Raw genomic sequence first — 17,684 nt, 5'->3', positions numbered from 1 at the left:
AGGGTGATCCTGTTAAAATGTTAGTTGTAAAATCTCACTTTCTCAATCTCTTCTGTCTTTTCTCATTTCTCAGACAATAAACTCACTTTGAGTAGTAGCTTCAAAAGGCCACCAGGATCCATATTTGTTGTCTTACATCTCTAACCTCATCTCCTCATTACTCACAGACTCACTCAAACTACAATAACCTCACTGGTCTCATAACTGTTTCAAAACACTGGTAAAGTTGACATCCAGAAACTTCCTTTGATTTTTGTTATTTGTGAGCTACACTTCTGAAGTTTCTGACTAGCAAGAGCCAGACCTACTATAAACAGTTTTGCCTCACTTGCAGCAACAGTTCCCAGAAAAACAACATGCAGATAGACAAAAAAACTAAGACGACAGAAGTCTAGAAGCCACAAGTTAAACGCCTACATCCTGTAATACAGATCGTCTGCTCCTCCCAATTGCATATGCGAACCATGAATAGGCATGAAGAGCACTTGAGCTTCTGCTTATGGCTCTTGAAAATTCCATTGACCCCTGTTATTTCCTTTTTTTTTTTTTAAGATTTATTTATTTGTACATACAGAACTGGGGTACAGGCCAGAGGCTCAAGGGTGGCGAGAGGCTTCACCAGAGACAGTGGGGAGCAGAACAGAGAGCTCTACAAAGTACACTGCTGAGGGGAGCAGCAGGCGGGTCAGGAGAGGTCTGCCGCACCATGTGGTCACCTCTAAGGGAGGCGGCAATCGAACTCATGCGGAAGTAGCTTTATCTTCTCAGTGCTGTACTTTAACCCGCTGTGCCACCAGGGAGGGCCTGTTATTTCCTTTTTTAAAAGATTTATTTTACTTATGCATACAGAACTGGGGTACAGGCCAAAGGTGCAGGGGTGGTGAAAAGATTGCCTGAAGACAGAGTGGGGAGCAGAAAGGCAGATCAACAAAGTACACTGCTGAGGGAAGCAGCAGGCAAGCAGGAGAGGTTTGCTGCGCCATGTGGGTCACCTCCCTGGCCGAGGATCGAACTTGTGCAAAAGCAACTGCAACTGGCTAGCTTCCACTTCTGTTTCATAATACCAATAACCTTCAGCAACCTGCTTCTGCTGTAATAGATTTCACCCTTAAAGACCCTTTGGGAAGAGGGTGCTGAGTCTCCTTTCTCTTTGTGTGAAAGTCCTACAAAAAACAAAGCCTCATCTTTCGCTAAAAGAACTGCTGCATTGATGTCTGGTCCCTCCCATGTAGACAAAAAGACCCACTAGTGGAAGGTACCAGTAGGACTATATTGTGGAGTCTCTAGACCAGTGGTTTATTTCTAGCACATTCTCATCTCAGGTCCTTTGCAAGTGCTACCTTAGCTGTGTTCCTCACTCTGCCACTTTCTGTCATATTTACTACATGCTTAGACATTGCTTTCTCAAAGAGGACAATCCTGCTCTATTTAAAATTTCAATCCTATCGCTATTTTCCATAAATGCAGATTCACTGGCTATTGTTTTGGTTTTCTTTACCTTTCTTCATAAAGTGCTTCCTCTGGTAGCTTGAAACATAATGCACTTAGTGATTTTGTAGTTTGTCTTCTTTTATCTGAGTGTGAGAAATCAGGACTTGGGTGCATCAGGGGTGTGCGAAGAGGCTGACAACAAAGTTTCAGCTCAATAAACAGGCCATAAACACTGTTTGCATCCTAATGTTTTAGTATTATTTTCTGTCTTTCACCGATGTGCACTGTTATTTCTTGCTTTTCAGTGAGTTATATGCTACCCAGTTCTCCATAGCTACCCCCAGCCCTCCTTTGTACAAAATAGGAGCAGATGTCAAAGTTGACAAGGTTTGGAGCATCAGACGGGTCAGGAGAGGTCTGCTGCACCATGTGGGTCACCTCTGGGTCTGGGGATGAAACTCATGCTGAAGTGGCTTTAGCTTCTTAATGCTGTGCTTTAACCCGCTGCACCACCAGGGAGGGCCCGGTTTCAGTAGTTTTTATTTATTCCGTAGGAATCATTTTGAAAGTTCGATGTTTCTCTGTGCCTGAGGGTTCAACTCTTCTCAACATCTTGGGAAAAATTCCTGTAGTGACACTACCCTGATGCAGTCCTTTTACCCGACACAGAGAGGTCTTTTCTGCCTGCCTGATTCTTTGGCCCTGGCTCCTTACTGGCATCTGTCTGTCTCTACTCCCAGTTCTCTGGCCTAGAAAGGAAAATTGCTTAGTGTAGCCTTGCTTGGTTGGGCCACACTTTCGAGGCCAAGTTTCTTTGAATGCTTTGCCTGATAGCAGATAAACAAATTGGGCTCTTCCTGCCAAGTGACACATCTGAAACTGCTTCAACTTCCGCTGCCCCTGTCCTAATGAGTTACCTCATTTAACTTATTTTTTCCTGTAGGATCTGGTGCTTTGAACATTTTGAAAGATGCTCTTGTTACCATGATAAGCATATGAAAGCAAAGAAAGAATATGTGATTTTGATAGAATTATGTTTGCAGCTGCTATGGATAAAGCCTTGCTAAAAATCGTTGGCTATGAATGAAAAGACAGGACTGTGTGGTTAAAGTCAGGGATGTGATACAGATTATGTTTAGCTCAAAAAGTCAAGGAGTAGGGACAGCATTGCTTGACCCCAAGGGTAAGCATGCACCACGGGAAGGGTGCAATCTGGTGTGCTAATCTGTTTTCTCCATTCTTGTCTCCTGTCTCCTGGAAATGTGCTGTTGTAAACCTTTGCACTACAGTTAATGAGTGCAAAGAGGAATTGCCTTCTATTACAACTTGTGATGATGGAGACATTTTTTTTTTCTTCTGTGATAGGTTGTATACTAAGCTAGTCTGAAAATAAAGGGTGCATTCCCTTTTAGACCAAAAAAATATTTCAATCATTCTCTCCCTCGATGGTCAATGATTTTGCTCATAGCTATCAGAAATAATGCAAAATTTTGCACATCATATGTATGCACTACCTTTCCCTTTTAGGTCTTTATCCTAAGATTTTCCAGATTAGAGCAAAGTAAGATAAATGAACAATAAATTAAAAAGTTGTCTAACATTAATCCTTGTTTCAAAATATGGAAGAGTCACATGGGCATATAATGCTAAATGAACCAAATTGCTTAATGATCCTTTCAGTACATGCTTGTGTATTTCAGATTTGCTCCTGTAACTCTTCATAGCCTTTACAGTGTACAGATTCTTAATCTCTTCACTACATCATCAGCATTCAAGATAATGAGGTTTTGACATAACTAAGAGGAGGTAAATCTAATGAAGAAATCATATACACAAGTTAAATTACATATAAGATGTATTCTTACTTATCACAGAATTAAAGCTATAATTTAATGTGAATTTTTGATTAAAAACAGATGTTTCACATCTGTTGCAAAATGGGAAAAAACAGCACTTTTACTGAAAAGGGTAAGTCACTGAGTAATTATGAGGAAATATACTGAATACACTTGATTCTATCTCTATAGATAAGTCTTGACAACTGTTTAGCTAAAATTGAAATAAAAATATTTTTAGAACAATACCATTGCGGGGCTCACTCAAATTTTTAAAAGGTTCTAGAAGAGGTCAGATATGTACACTTGCTGGCTACCTTTGTGTCCAGGTGCATGCACAGGTAAAGTTCCAACAATGAAGCCAGCCTCGATCCATTGAAAAAGAGGGTGAAAAACATGAATGGAGATTATGTAGCCAAATTGTAGATTTTTAGCTAGCCTTTTGAAAGTGGAATTTTCATGAGAAATAAACATAAGGTGGACCCAGGATTTCTGCCTCATGGTTTTCGATCTTTGGGGTCTCACTGCCCTTGAGTATGGCCCACCTGTGACTTGCTACTATCCAAGGAACTTAGTAAAAGCAATAGGACCAGGAGAGATGTGACCACATGTCATGATAATGTTGCATACAGTTTATAACACCTGCATCTTTTGTCCTGCTGACTTGATAAAAGCTTATATGTTGTGTGTTGTCATCTTAAAAAAGTCTAGTCACCAGTCACAGAGGGTGAGCTTCTGTGACCAACAGCCAACAAGAAAGATGAAAACTTCAGTCTAGTAGTCTGCAGAGAACTGACTTCTATCAATACCCTCATGAACTGGATGCAGATTTCTTTTGAATTGAACGTCATGTGAGACTGCAGCCTTGATGAACACTTTGCAGGCTTAAGACAATAAAGAAAAGTAGCCTATTAACCCAAGCCCAGCCACCTGCATGCAAAAAGTATGACATGTTCAATGCCTTATTTAGCTTCAAAATATGTAGTAATGTTATCATGAAACAATACAAGGCTAATATTATCTTTTTCAAATTTGCGCTTCATAAGATGTTCCTTGTCACCAAAAACAAAGTACTGAAGCCTGTAGGGTGTGGCAGACCTCTCCTGGCCTGCCCACTGCTCCCCTCAGAGGTGTGTTTCAGTACATCTGCTGTTCTTTTCCCCCCACTCTGTCTCTGGGGTGTCCTCTCAACCCTCCTGCCACACACACCTCTGGTCTGTGCCCCACTCCTTGTATGAATAAATACATAAACCTTAAAAAAAGAAAAAAGAATTTTTCAGAGCAACATGCAGACATCTAATGTGGTTCCTTGGGAATAGCAATAAATAATTCATACAAAAATAATATTCTTAAAATGTCCATACATTCCAATGGGAATATAAGTTCTGAAGCTTTGTATCTGGTTTCTTGAAGGAGGACATTATTTTTCTTTATTGGTTCATCTTGATAGTACCTCCAGAATAGTGAGGATAGATGAGAAGCATCTCTGTTCTCTGTAGAGCTCTGTGAATGAGACACTTTTGCCAGCTGCTGAGATATTTTAGGGACATGAGGAACACTATCCTTAAAACCAAGAAGTCATATTAATTTTAGAAGACAGCACCTTGAACCACATGCAGGCATATGATCCAAAGTATATTCCCAGAATTTGGTTACTGATATATTACTAGATTGAAGGCAACAATCAGTTTTGACCATTTTGACAGTTAAAATTCTCATTTGGAAATTACTAAAATATAATATAGTTTGGGTGTGTATAAAATATAAGGTATAAACCGAAGCTATGGGTGTGTAGGAAAATTGAACATTGATTCATCATGTATTTATCTGTTATTAATATTTTAAGATTATTGCTATAACTTGTTCATTTCTATTTAGTATTTACAATTTTAAAGAATGCACAGCCAGTTATAAACATGCTTTCTGAAATATATGTTAGTACAAATGAGTTTTAATTTAGACTTTAAGGATGCAGTAAGCAATTGTTTGCAAATAGCAATTTCTGTAATGTCTTTTGACTATACAAATCCAATTCATTTCTTTATGGAGATATCAGGTTCTACAATACATCATTTTATGGTTGTCATTTTATTTTTACTATCTCCACTATAGGGAATGCTTGATAATGGGTTGAGGTACACATTATCATCATTGTAATTTCAAATTCTCAGAAGATAAGTGTTAGAGGATTTCTTCCACAGTGGCAGATGGCAACAAGTGATTAATTATAAAATATTATAAAATAAATATATTGTGGTGGAGACTGGAATGGAAGACAAAGTGGCCAATAAGCTTGTTGAAGAGAATAATATTAAAATTAAATTTTAAAATTCCAAAGTTTTATATTACTTAAGTATGGTTCAAAATATCTTTCCACACAACTGGTCAAACTACACAAGAAAGAAAAAAGTCCCGCAGAGATTGCAGCTGACAGATTGGTGAGCAAATTCCTAATCATATCATCACCATCTGTGTAACTTGTGATAAAATCTGCTTTGTTATTTGGCTTATGCTCCTCAAGGATATGAATCTTAACGTACAGATACCTTACATGGAGATGAATAATAAAATTGAAGATAATAAAGAGTGGCACAAGAATCAACAGATTTCTTTATTATTATGAACACTTTTCCATATACTGATGACTCTCTCCCCAAATTTATTGATTTCGTAGATGACAATGATGATATTCTGCATTCTGATCCCTCTCCTTACCTCTCTGCTCAGAACTGATAATTGCCAATAAACTGTCTCACTTGGTAAATAGTGATTGGAAAACAAAAAAAAGAAACCTAAAATCAGAGAATCATCTCTTTCTGGGATATCCACAGAGTAAGCTCTTGTTACTTTCCTCCTCAGAAAATATCTCATCTATAGATTGACAAATTTATTATGTTTCTTTCACTTAAAAAAAAAAAAGTACTTGGTGATGAGAAACCCGTGGGATTACAATTGAGATGGAAGAAAAGAAAAAAGAAAAAAAACTGTACAAAATTATGTAAAAAAAAAAAAGTGATTATACCTAGCCTATGGAAACTAGTCTGAAATACATGTGAATAGCAAAACAGATCTGCAGAGATGCATGATAATTTGGGGTAAAAAGTCAGAAATACAGATTCACTTAAACATTATGTTATTTAGTACTTTTAGAAACATGTTATAGAACATGTTAAATTTGCCTCACAGTAGCCAAAAAATGTGCCTCATAGGAGCCAAAAACAACCTGGCACTTAGAATGAAACTGGAACAAGCACTTGAATGTCCTTGGTATGTTCTCTTTCCCCTGTTTTCCTATTTATCACTCTTCATTATTTGTCCATTTAGAACTTTCTTCCCTAAAATTCATGATAAATTACACTTGTCTGCACAGCTACTGGACTCATGTTGTAATTTCAATCTTGCTCATGACTAACTTCAGAGAGCTATATATGCAAATTCAGGGAGCTATAGGATGATAACAGCTTGGACAGATGTCCTTAGCTGTTCTAATCAGAGATGGCCGAGAGGATGAGCCATGATGGAGTATAATGACACAGAGAAAATATACAGAAAAATGAAACAAGTTGAGTTAATATCATGCTAGATTGACTCTTAAAATACGGTCTTATGTGGCTCAAGATACAATCCCCCAGAGTGATGATTTGAAAAATTTAACAGTTTTGTCACTATGTCTTGCTTTCCCTGCTTCAAACACAACAATGTATAAAACCTCCAAAGATGAATCCTGAGTTTTTGGTTCATTTCTACACCACAAATGAGACTGATACAAGGAAGATGCAAACATAAGTTTTATGCACCTTCAATTAAGAAATAAAAATTAAAATTATTAAAAATATACTGTCAAATAAATATAGCCTCTATTATCTTTCATATCATATCACTACACATTTGTTAAAAAGAAATTGATAGAGGTAAACATAATAACTTAAATGGGCAAATAATATTGAGCAAAGATCAAGTAATTCCCTAGGTGTATATTTGAATATACCTTTAGACAAATTGTTTTGTCAATTGAAAGAAAGATAGTATAAATTTAAGCCAACTTGCATCTCATTTTTAAAACTTTCAATTACTAAAACCAAGCAATTACCTGTGTTATTTTATGCATTTAATGTCCAATAACAAAAATTATGAAAGTCAGCTCCTACCAGGAATATGCTACATCAGGCATGCACTAGATATTGACAACAGGTTTTGCAAGTTAGTCGGTAAATATAGATATTTTAAAAAGTTAACTTACATAAATTTGCATGAATGATTTCTAATTATGAAACAAATTAAAACTAATCATATTCTAATTATTTTGTTACATTTTATTGTCATATTTGCTGCTCTGATCATTTTAATTACCATTAAGCTCCATTTGAGGGGAAATACATAAGAGTTTACTACAACCCAGTGATCCCCACTCAGATATTCAGTGACTCCCACACAGGGCTCAAGAGGGTCACAGAGGGGAATTTACACCATAGGAAAAATAACAACAGTGACCTTCCTGGAGGTACAGGGGTTAAGGCACAGCACTGTGAAGCTGTGCGCAGCTACTGCATGTCAAGTTCGATTCCCTGTCAGGGAGGTGGCTCACATGGCACAGCAGACCTTTCCTGTCTGGTCCTGCTGCTTTCAACAGTGTATTTCAGTCAATCTGCCTGTTCTTCTCCCCATTCACTTTGGTGCATACTCTCACTTTCTCCCAAGCCCTGCACCTCCGGCCTGTACCCCAGTTCTTGTGTGCATAAAATATAAATATCCCTTTAACAAAAGCTGCACATGATCATGGTTACTTCTTGTTATGAGACTTAACCAAGTCTCATTAAACATTTTTCAGTATTCTGCTACCTACTACTCATTAGAAGTAAGCATTATATATTTGGTCACTTTCCAGTACTCTAGATAGAGAGGACTAAACTGAAAGTTCGAGAGCATGCTTTCAGAAAGGCATTGGTTGGAGGAAATGCCTTGTTTTGTGTCTTTTACCTCCCGGAGTGGGTAATTTGATTTGCTGCATACTCAATGCAATGTGATAGGATATGTGGGACATTGCTTGACCCAAGTAAACTTTGCAAACTACAGAGATGGGTGATAGACAATTAAATGAAAACATAAGGAGAATATACAGAAAGAGGAGCCATGAAGAAAGTGAAAAATGTTTGCAAATATTTGAATTGGGGGAAAATAAATGTGCCAGGTAAGATTTAAGGTGATTTTATTCACCCTCAATGAGTTCTATTGTATCCAAAAGGCTTTTGAATTTGGATTTAATACTGTGTTCTGGGGAGTTGGGGAATCATCCCAAGTCATGGAAAACCAGAAACAACCAAGATTTAGGCACAATTTTCTTAAATCTATTAAATTGCCAAAAGTTACTGCATTCATCTTTGTCTACTTTCTATAAAGCAATTAAAAGGCCTTAGTAAAAATGACTGCTGGTACTTTGTGGATTCAGTCTGGTCACATTGATTTCAATGCTTTTGTAAACAAAAAAAAAATAAAGTATCTTAACCAGAAAGAATAGGGCAGTATTTAAAAGTCTGTTTAGCAATTATTACCAATCTCTGTTAGTAATATTAAAATATTTTAGATAAGTTATTTTCCTAAGATGACTAGAGGTAAAGACATGCTAAAACTATCTAAATTACCTTGTATGCATGTAGAATAGTGTTAAACATTAATTTATTGCACACTGCAAATCATTACACTAATTTATTGAGTGTCAATTAATATGTTGTATCTTTTGTATAGTCAATATATTGCAAATACAAAGGGCATATTGGGTAAAAAAAATCTACTATTTTAATTACCTAACATTCTGATTTTGTGCTAGTTGAATAGTTTCCTGAATGGGTTTAATTCTGAACCTAAGCATATTCAAAATATCTGAAAAGAGAATGGACTCATTTCCATTTTAAATGTCACTGAAACGAAAATACTGAAGTCCAGGATAAGTGATTTCCTTTCATAAGGTTAAATATCTGCCAAGAATATTAGCTGAGTTTTCTCAAAATTGCGCTTTAAGTGCTATTGCTGCCAAAAAACGAACACAAGGAAGTGAAGCTGGCATTGTGTGGAAATCACAGGCCATGACACTGAATAGCTGTGATCTTATTGCAGCTGGGATGTCATCTCCAATGTTTATTTTAACCAATTTTATAAAGCAATTTTTATTGCTACTTCTTAGTCATATGCTTGCAAAGTTGATTACTGCCTTGTAAACTGATAATCTAGTGGGTGAGACATACTATAAACAGATCATTGTCCCCTAATATGTTAAGTGCTGTAATCCAAGTGTTACTGGAGCACTTCACAGCAGATGAGGAAGCATGCTACCTCCCAGCCGGTAAAAGAAGTCCTCAGAAAGAAGCAATTTCGGGCTGTAGCCTAAAGAAAACTGGCTAAATTGAGAAGAACACAAAGATTTAAATGTTTGAACAATCTCAAATGATTGACTAATAGACTGTCAGTGTTGCTAATCATCAGAAAATTTACATTGTGGGAAAAATGTTTCTTGTACAGTTGTTGGAGATTTGCATTAGAAGAACCTGTCTCCACGATCAACAGAGTAGGTCTTTACTACTAGGAAAATCTTTGGGGAGAAGGCCATATATAAATTTATTTTTAAATAATTATCCAAAAGTGTCTGATACTCATTGCTAGCATAGGAAATTACTTGGCTAAACCTTATTTCCAGCATAGTCATATGAATACTTGATTGTAAAATTTCAAGAAACCACTTTTACTTTTTATATGTGCAAAGCCTTTTCTAACTGTGTGTCTATGTGTAAAGTTATCAACTTGGTATTTAAACACAAAGTATAACTGTTCCTGGAAGTCTTTCTGAGAACAGGGAAACTTCTAGTTGCTATTTTTAGATTTTTAGATACTCTCATTTGTTTTGTTTTTAACTTCATTAAAGTATAATTGGCAAAGTTATTAGATGTTTAAAGTGTGCAATGTGATGATATATATATATGCACACATGCATATATACATATATATACACACATATATGATATATACACACATGCATATATACATATATATACACATATATTCACACATTGTGAAAGGATTCTTACAACTGAATTAATACACTCATCACCTCATATACTTATTTATATTCATCACCTCGTATATTTATTTTTGGGGGTGTGTGAGAACATTTAAGTTCTACTCTTAATATATTTCAATGATACTGTACAGTATTATGAACTACAGTCCCCAAGAGTAATATACTCAAAACTTAGGTATTTTATACTTGAAAATTATGACCCTTCACTAAACTCTTTCAAACTCCCACCATCCTTGGCTCCTAGCAAAATAGTATTTGTATTTTGTGAATTCAGCTTTTGTTGAACTTCTGTTTTTTTTTTTACAAATGAAAATACTTCCTTCATTTTTTAAGACACACACACACTCACTTATTCTATACCATATCTTCTGTATTCGTTTACCTGTTAATGGAAATTTTTTGAAATTTATTTATGTATGCAAGAACTGGGATGTAGGCCAGAGGTGTGGGGGTGAAAGATTTCAACAGACACAAAGTGAGGACCAGAATAGGTGGATCTTCTGAGATGCAATGCTGAGGGGAGCAGTGGGCCAGATCAGAGAGGTCTGCTGTGCCCTGTGGGTCAGCTCCACGACCAACATATGATGCTGCAGTGGTTGGGGACAGTGTGATAGTGCTGAGACTTTAACCCTTGAAACACCAGGGGGGCCCTGCTAATGGAAATTTAGGTTGTTCTCATACCTTGACTCTTACAGTGAACAATACTGCAAACGAACATTGGAGTCCGGCTAGCTCCTCAGTACATAGACATTGTCTTGATTGGTACATGCCCAGAAGTTGCCCAGGGGCATTGCATGATATTCTGTTTAATTTTTTTATTTTATTAGAGAATTATATATATATATATTTTTTTGTATTTCAAAACCTGACTTAGGGTATATTGTTTTATTTATTTATTTTCTTTGAATTGCTATATTCAATTGACATTGTATGATTCAGAAATATAGTTTCCTACTGCTCTGGTGTTGTTTGCACATCTATTACCTAGGCACCTGCAGTCCCGCCCCACATGCTGGCCCCTCCCCAGTGTGCTCACCCCCTCCTCCTCCTAGTCTGGTAGTCTCAGTTTTAGTGTGAGATTTCTAGAGTTTGTTTCTCTATTGTCAACCCATGAGTGAAACCATCTAGTATTGGCATTCTTTCTTCTGACATTTCATTTAGCATTATCATCTCTAGTTTCATTCACATTGGCACAGGAAGCAAAAGTTCATTATTTTTTATAGCTAAATAGTATTCCATCGCGTATAAATACACCACATCTTCTTTGACAACGCATTGTCACTTGGACACTTAATTTGTTTCCATACCTTGACTGTTGTTGATAGTTCCACAATGAGCATAGCAGAGCAAGACATGTTTCACATTATGTTGTTTCATACTTCAGTTGATACTTAGGAGTAGCATTATTGGGTTGCATAATAGATCTATATTTATATTAGGTCGTGGGTGTTCATAATACTGTATATTAGTCCAGCCACTATGGAAAACAGGACATCCAATGGGACTAGGTTATAGTTATGATGACAACCCCCCACCCCTCAGGGACAGCACTGACCTCCTGAAATGCATGTGGACTCTGAGTTTTCAAGACTGGAACCCAGAAGGAGGGTGACCAACAATACCACAAGTCCTAGTCAGCTCTGCTGAGGGAATATTCACAGCAGAGCTAGACCCTACACTGTCTGCTTATTCAGCCACTGCAAGATCAAGCCTCCAGACCTATTAAATCACATAAAAACCACATCACTGCTTGCTGGAAAAGAAGTAGTTTTATTTTAAAAATCTCTAGGAGTGTACATACTACTTTACATAGTAGCTATTCTAGTAGGTTGTCAGAAAAGTCATGCTGCATTTTTGCTTAACAAAGAGAAAAATACATCATGACTTTTCTGACAGCCGAAAGAAAACAGTGCACAAACATTCCGTTTGTTCTTTCTACACCTTTCCAGCATTTTTTATCTCTTGTCTTTTTAATAATATCATGATAGAAAAATAACATGTGTTATCCCATTGTGCTTTTAATTTGTGCTTTCTTCATGATTTTTGATGTTCAACATGTTTTCATGCATGTGTTGGCCATTTATATGTATTCTGTGGAAAAAATGTGTATTCTTCACCCAACTTACATTTGGGTTATTTTTATTTTATTTATGTATGTTTATGTGAAAAATTCGGAAAATTGTTCTGTATAGGAATTCTTCCTTTGTCCTTTAGTCTTATGAAATGGAATATTTTTGCTGTCATCACTGTTTGCTTTCTTTTATTATTCCTCTCTTCCAACCCCTATCAGTGTCTGGACAGTGAGTGTGTGTGAACTACATTTTGATTTTTAAATTTTTTTATTGACTTATGCATATAAGAACTGGGGTACAGGCCAGAGGTGTGGGGAATGAGAGGATTCACCAGAGACAGAGAGAGGAACAGAACAGGCAGACCAACTCAAACACAATGCTTCGGGGAGCAGCAGGTGAGACAGGAGAGCTCTGCTGAATTAAGTGGGTCACCTCCCTGCCTGGGGATCACACTTATGCTGCAGTAGCTCTAGATAGTTTCACAGGGCTGTGCTTTAACTCCTTGCACCATCAGGGGAGCCCTACCTTTTGCTTTTTTTTTTTTTTTTAAGATTTATTTATTTATTCATATAGAACTGGGGTACAGGCCAGAGATGCCGAGGGTGAGAGGATTCACCAGAGACAGAGTGGGGAGCAGAACAGGCAGATCGACGAAGTACACTGCTGAGGGGAGCAGCGGGCGGGCCAGTAGAGGTCTGCCTCGCCATGTGGTCTCCTCCGGGGCAGGCGGGAATCGAACTCATGAGGAAGTGGCTTAAGCTTCATAGTGCAGTGCTTTACCCCGCTGCGCCACCAGGGAGGGCCCACCTTTTGCTTTTGATGACAGTGTTTTCTGAATTTATATCAAGCTTTCCCAAATTTCTAAACATGTTCTATCTGCCTCTCAGTGCTCAGTGTATGATTTTCAGTGTAAGCAAAATCTTTACCTCCTCTAAAATATGTCTGGAAATTGCACAGAACAGAACAGAACAGAACAAAAGATACCTATTCACTACCAGTAACAAAATGGAAAGAATTAAATAGTATCTTACCAAAAAGTGACATGATTTTTTTAAATGATGCATTATTGCTAATGAACTATATTTTTGTGTCATTACATGAGCTTAATTTCCATTTTATAAAAAATAAAAATATATTCAGCATGTTCATTTTATGTGCCATATTTATGACATTAAAAATTGCCTTCTACCAATCAAGCAAGTAGTAATAAATCTAAAAACTGTAGGTGACATTAAAATATATTATTCTAGACTAATAGAGCAAGGCACTTTAAAATTTAATATTGGAAAGTTTCATCAAGTGAAATCAAACAAAAACAAATGAAAGCACAGAATATGCTCTCCAAATATTAGCATGTTTTCTATTTATTAGTTATGGGAGAGTTTATAAATAAAATATTTTGATGAGAAAATTAAAATAACTTATGGAAAATAAGCTTTAAAATCAACTTGAAATCTTGTGGAATAGCTAAACAAAAGTTAGATATTTATTAGTATTATCATTTCTATGGCTATAGGATTCATATTCCATGCATGATTTCATTTTTATTTTTAATTTTTAGGGTAGTATTGATCTATAAACTTACATATTCATCTTCAGTATAAAACATAATAATTCAATGATTGTATTGATTGCTAAATCATCACCAAAACCATTCAATTTAGCATCTGTTATATGAATAATCACATTTTTTTCTTGTGCATGAGAACCTTTAAGATATATTTTTTTATTAATTTTCAAGTATGTAATACAGTATTATTAACTATTGTTTTCTTGTTGATTGCAAAATCTCAAACTGGACAATAATGGTCACCACTTATAAATTTTATGATAGATACGGCTGGGTTTTTTTTCATATTTTGGTTTTTTTTTTATTGTGAAAAAGCTTATTGTGAGTATGCCCCCAGCCACAAACTTGTGACGCTCCTCAACATCCATTAATGACAAAAATTTCAGTGAATAGGAAAGGAGGAAAAATTCATCAACATAATTTAAAGACTGTGTAAAATGAGAGAAGTAAAGATATACTCTTAAGAACCATGTCAAAGCAAAGATTTATGTTCGCATTATCCTTGTCAACATCACACTAAATGTCCAAGCTGATACAATAAGATATTAAAAGGCAATTTTGTTAAAACACCAGTTTTTTCCAAGTTAAATACAAGCTCAATGTGATACTAATCAAATTCCATCAAGCAATTTTTTTTTAAAGATTTATTTATTTATGCATACAGAACTGGGGTACAGGTCAGAGATGCAGGGGCAGTGAGGGGCTTCACTGGAGACAGAGCCCAGAGCAGCACAGGCAGCTTGACGAAGTACACTGCCGAGGGGAGCAGGGGGCACCACAGGAGAGGGTAGGCAGGGATCCAACTCACTCTGAAGTGGCTCTAGCTTCTTAGTGCTGTGCTTTAACCTGCTGTGCCACCAGGGAGAGCCCCCCCATCAAGTAATTTTAAAGGGACCTGGCCATCATGTGTACAAAGGCAAAACAGACTGTTAGTATAAAATATTTTTAACATAAAAGGCACAAAATGCTGTAAAAATAAGCATATTTTTTAAAAAAATAACTTTAATATAATTATTGTGCATAGAACAAGAGAGTAAGGAAGGATATTATCAATCCCCTCAAATTATCAATCCCCTGATGTGCAAATGTCCAGTTAAACAGGATTGGTCAAATCAGGGACTCTGAGGTCTGAAATATTGCTGAGTCATGCATCTGACTCACACAGCTTCGGGCAGAGCACCATGGGATTCTGAAGCAGACCCTGAAAAGTGGGACTGAAGGGGATAAGTCAAAGTGCAAATCAAGGGAATGGCTTTCATTGCCAGCACCCCCTAGCCACATGTCTCTGATCCATGCCTCTTCTAAGAATCTCTACATGCCTCTCCTCCAGATGTCTCTTCCAAGCCCTCCAACTGCAAAGTGGTTAAGAAAGTAAGTCTTTATTCTCTATGTGTCTTCTCAGAGCCCACCTGCTTTTCAGAATTGCTTAGCTTCACCTGCAAGATCAACCAGCCCAAAGCTAAAGGCCGTAAGGGACCTGCTACTTCTTCCTGTTCTGGAGATGCCTCTCTAGCATCATTCAGCATTCAGTTGTTTTATTTTATATAAACAGATCAACCATGTTCATCTCAGCATGCTTCTCAAAACCAGTAGTTAGAAACACCTTAAGTATCCATTAACATGTGATTGGATAAAGAAGATATGTTATATAGACACAATGGAATATTAATCAGATATAAAAAGGTTGGAATCTCACTGTGTGCAGCAACATGGATAAAACTAGAAGGTATTATGCTAAGTGAAATAAGTCACTTATAAATGAAAGATAAAGAAACAAACTATAAACAAAGAAAACAAGAGTAGATGATAACAACACAACAGAGTTTACTAGAATAGAAGGAAATGGGTAAATCTCATAAGAGAATCAATCATATGGTGAGAGATGAAAGCTAGATTTTTGATAGCAAACATGTTATATAAACTGATGTAGCTTTATAAGTATGCACATCCAAAACCTATATAATATAAAAAACAAAGTTATTTAATACAAATTTTTAAAAAAATGCTTCAAAGCATCATTAATGTTGAAGATATATATAACTTGTACCCTTCAACAAAAACTTTGACCTTGAATTTTACTTTATATGAGGTAACTACAATTAAAATTCAAAGTAGTGACTTTTCTTTTAATGTTGTATATCTCAACCAGGAAAAATCTCATCCAGTTAATAAATTCAATAAACATTTACACACATAAACATTCTATCCAATAATTGGTACGCCATGTCCTAGATACTGATATACACACGCACATGTATATACGTATATGTTAGATAACATACATAGGTTTCTAAATATTCATATACATATATCATTCCATACATGCATCTCTATGACTCGTGTTTGTTGGCTTATCTGTTTGTTTTGGCCTTGGTTATTATTCCTTTAAAACAACAACTACATGGTGCTATTCTTCTTATCTTTACATTTTTCTAGTAACATTTCAAATCACTTCCAGAAAGAAAGTGGTCTCTTCCTTTACACTTTTTTGGTTATTGTAAATAATCTGTTTGTAATCAGATTACTTGTATTGCAACAAAGTTTTGAAGAAAATGGAAGCTTACAAAATAAGTTAAAATCTTCATGGTTCTAGACATTTGTGACTTTCACATATAAATAACCTTTGGGACTATTAGATTTAGAGGGAATTTTCAATTGCTTAAGTTAGAATGACCATATTTTAAAAATACAGATTAGGAAGATGTGTTTAATTTGTATAATATTGTGTATAAAGTGTGGCATATCATTAAAGATCACTTCCACAATAAATCTCTTGACAGATGATATTTCCTCTGCCTACCTAATAATAGATAACTATGATAACTCCTAAGATGGCAGACACATCTGATTATCATGGTGATTTTGGCTATTTGCCAAAAAGTGTAAAAGAAATATCAGCAGTTTGTAAACATAATCAGGTCAGTCTGCCACATTTCCTATTTCAAGTCTTAAAAATGAAATTTCCCCATGTAGAACTGGGCAAAAGAGATGCTCACACAGATTTGCAGAATTTAAATTACTTATTATAACAACAAACCTACAAATCTAATTCCCTATTCAAGAATTTACTCACATCTTAATTGGAACAGGGATATTTTCATGAATAAGCATTACAAAATTATCTATCATTACAAAGGTAGTGTACATCAAGCTTCCAGAAGTTAATTTATAATTAAATGAGTTAATTTTGCTTAAATGACTATGCTTTTCTATTGTAAGCTTTTTTTTTGCCCCTAATTCACAACATGAAAACCATTGAGAAGTTAAAACTGCTCAAAAAGCTATCCATATAATGTTTCTCAAATACAAACTTTTTTCTTGTAAAAGATTACCATTTTCAGTTTCAGATCACAGTGGAAAAGAGTAAAAGACAATTTTATTGCTATTCATTAAAGTGCTGTGGTTGCATAGAAATACAGAGGAATGTAGGTAGAAAGGAAACTAACAATAAAACAGCACGTGATTTTCCTTTTTATTTGTAATAGCTTATCATTTGCTAGCCTACAAAAGCTCTGTTCTGACTTGTAGTTGGAACTATGGATATGCAAAGTTGGTAAAATACTAAATTCATTTTAGTTTTAATTAAATAATAATCTGAATAATTCAAATTCTGCTATTTATTTATTTATCTAGTTGCAAACTGCTTAGTAGGCAAAAGAAAACTGCTTGTTAAGTATTCCTTTCTGTAAGATTTAACTTTTTTTTTT

Source organism: Condylura cristata, unplaced genomic scaffold (assembly GCF_000260355.1).
Source record: "Condylura cristata isolate star-nosed mole 26May11 unplaced genomic scaffold, ConCri1.0 scaffold00003, whole genome shotgun sequence".
In the NCBI taxonomy this organism is placed as follows: domain Eukaryota; kingdom Metazoa; phylum Chordata; class Mammalia; order Eulipotyphla; family Talpidae; genus Condylura; species Condylura cristata.
The sequence above is the reverse complement of the archived record's forward strand: the minus strand, read 5'-3'. Positions refer to the sequence as shown.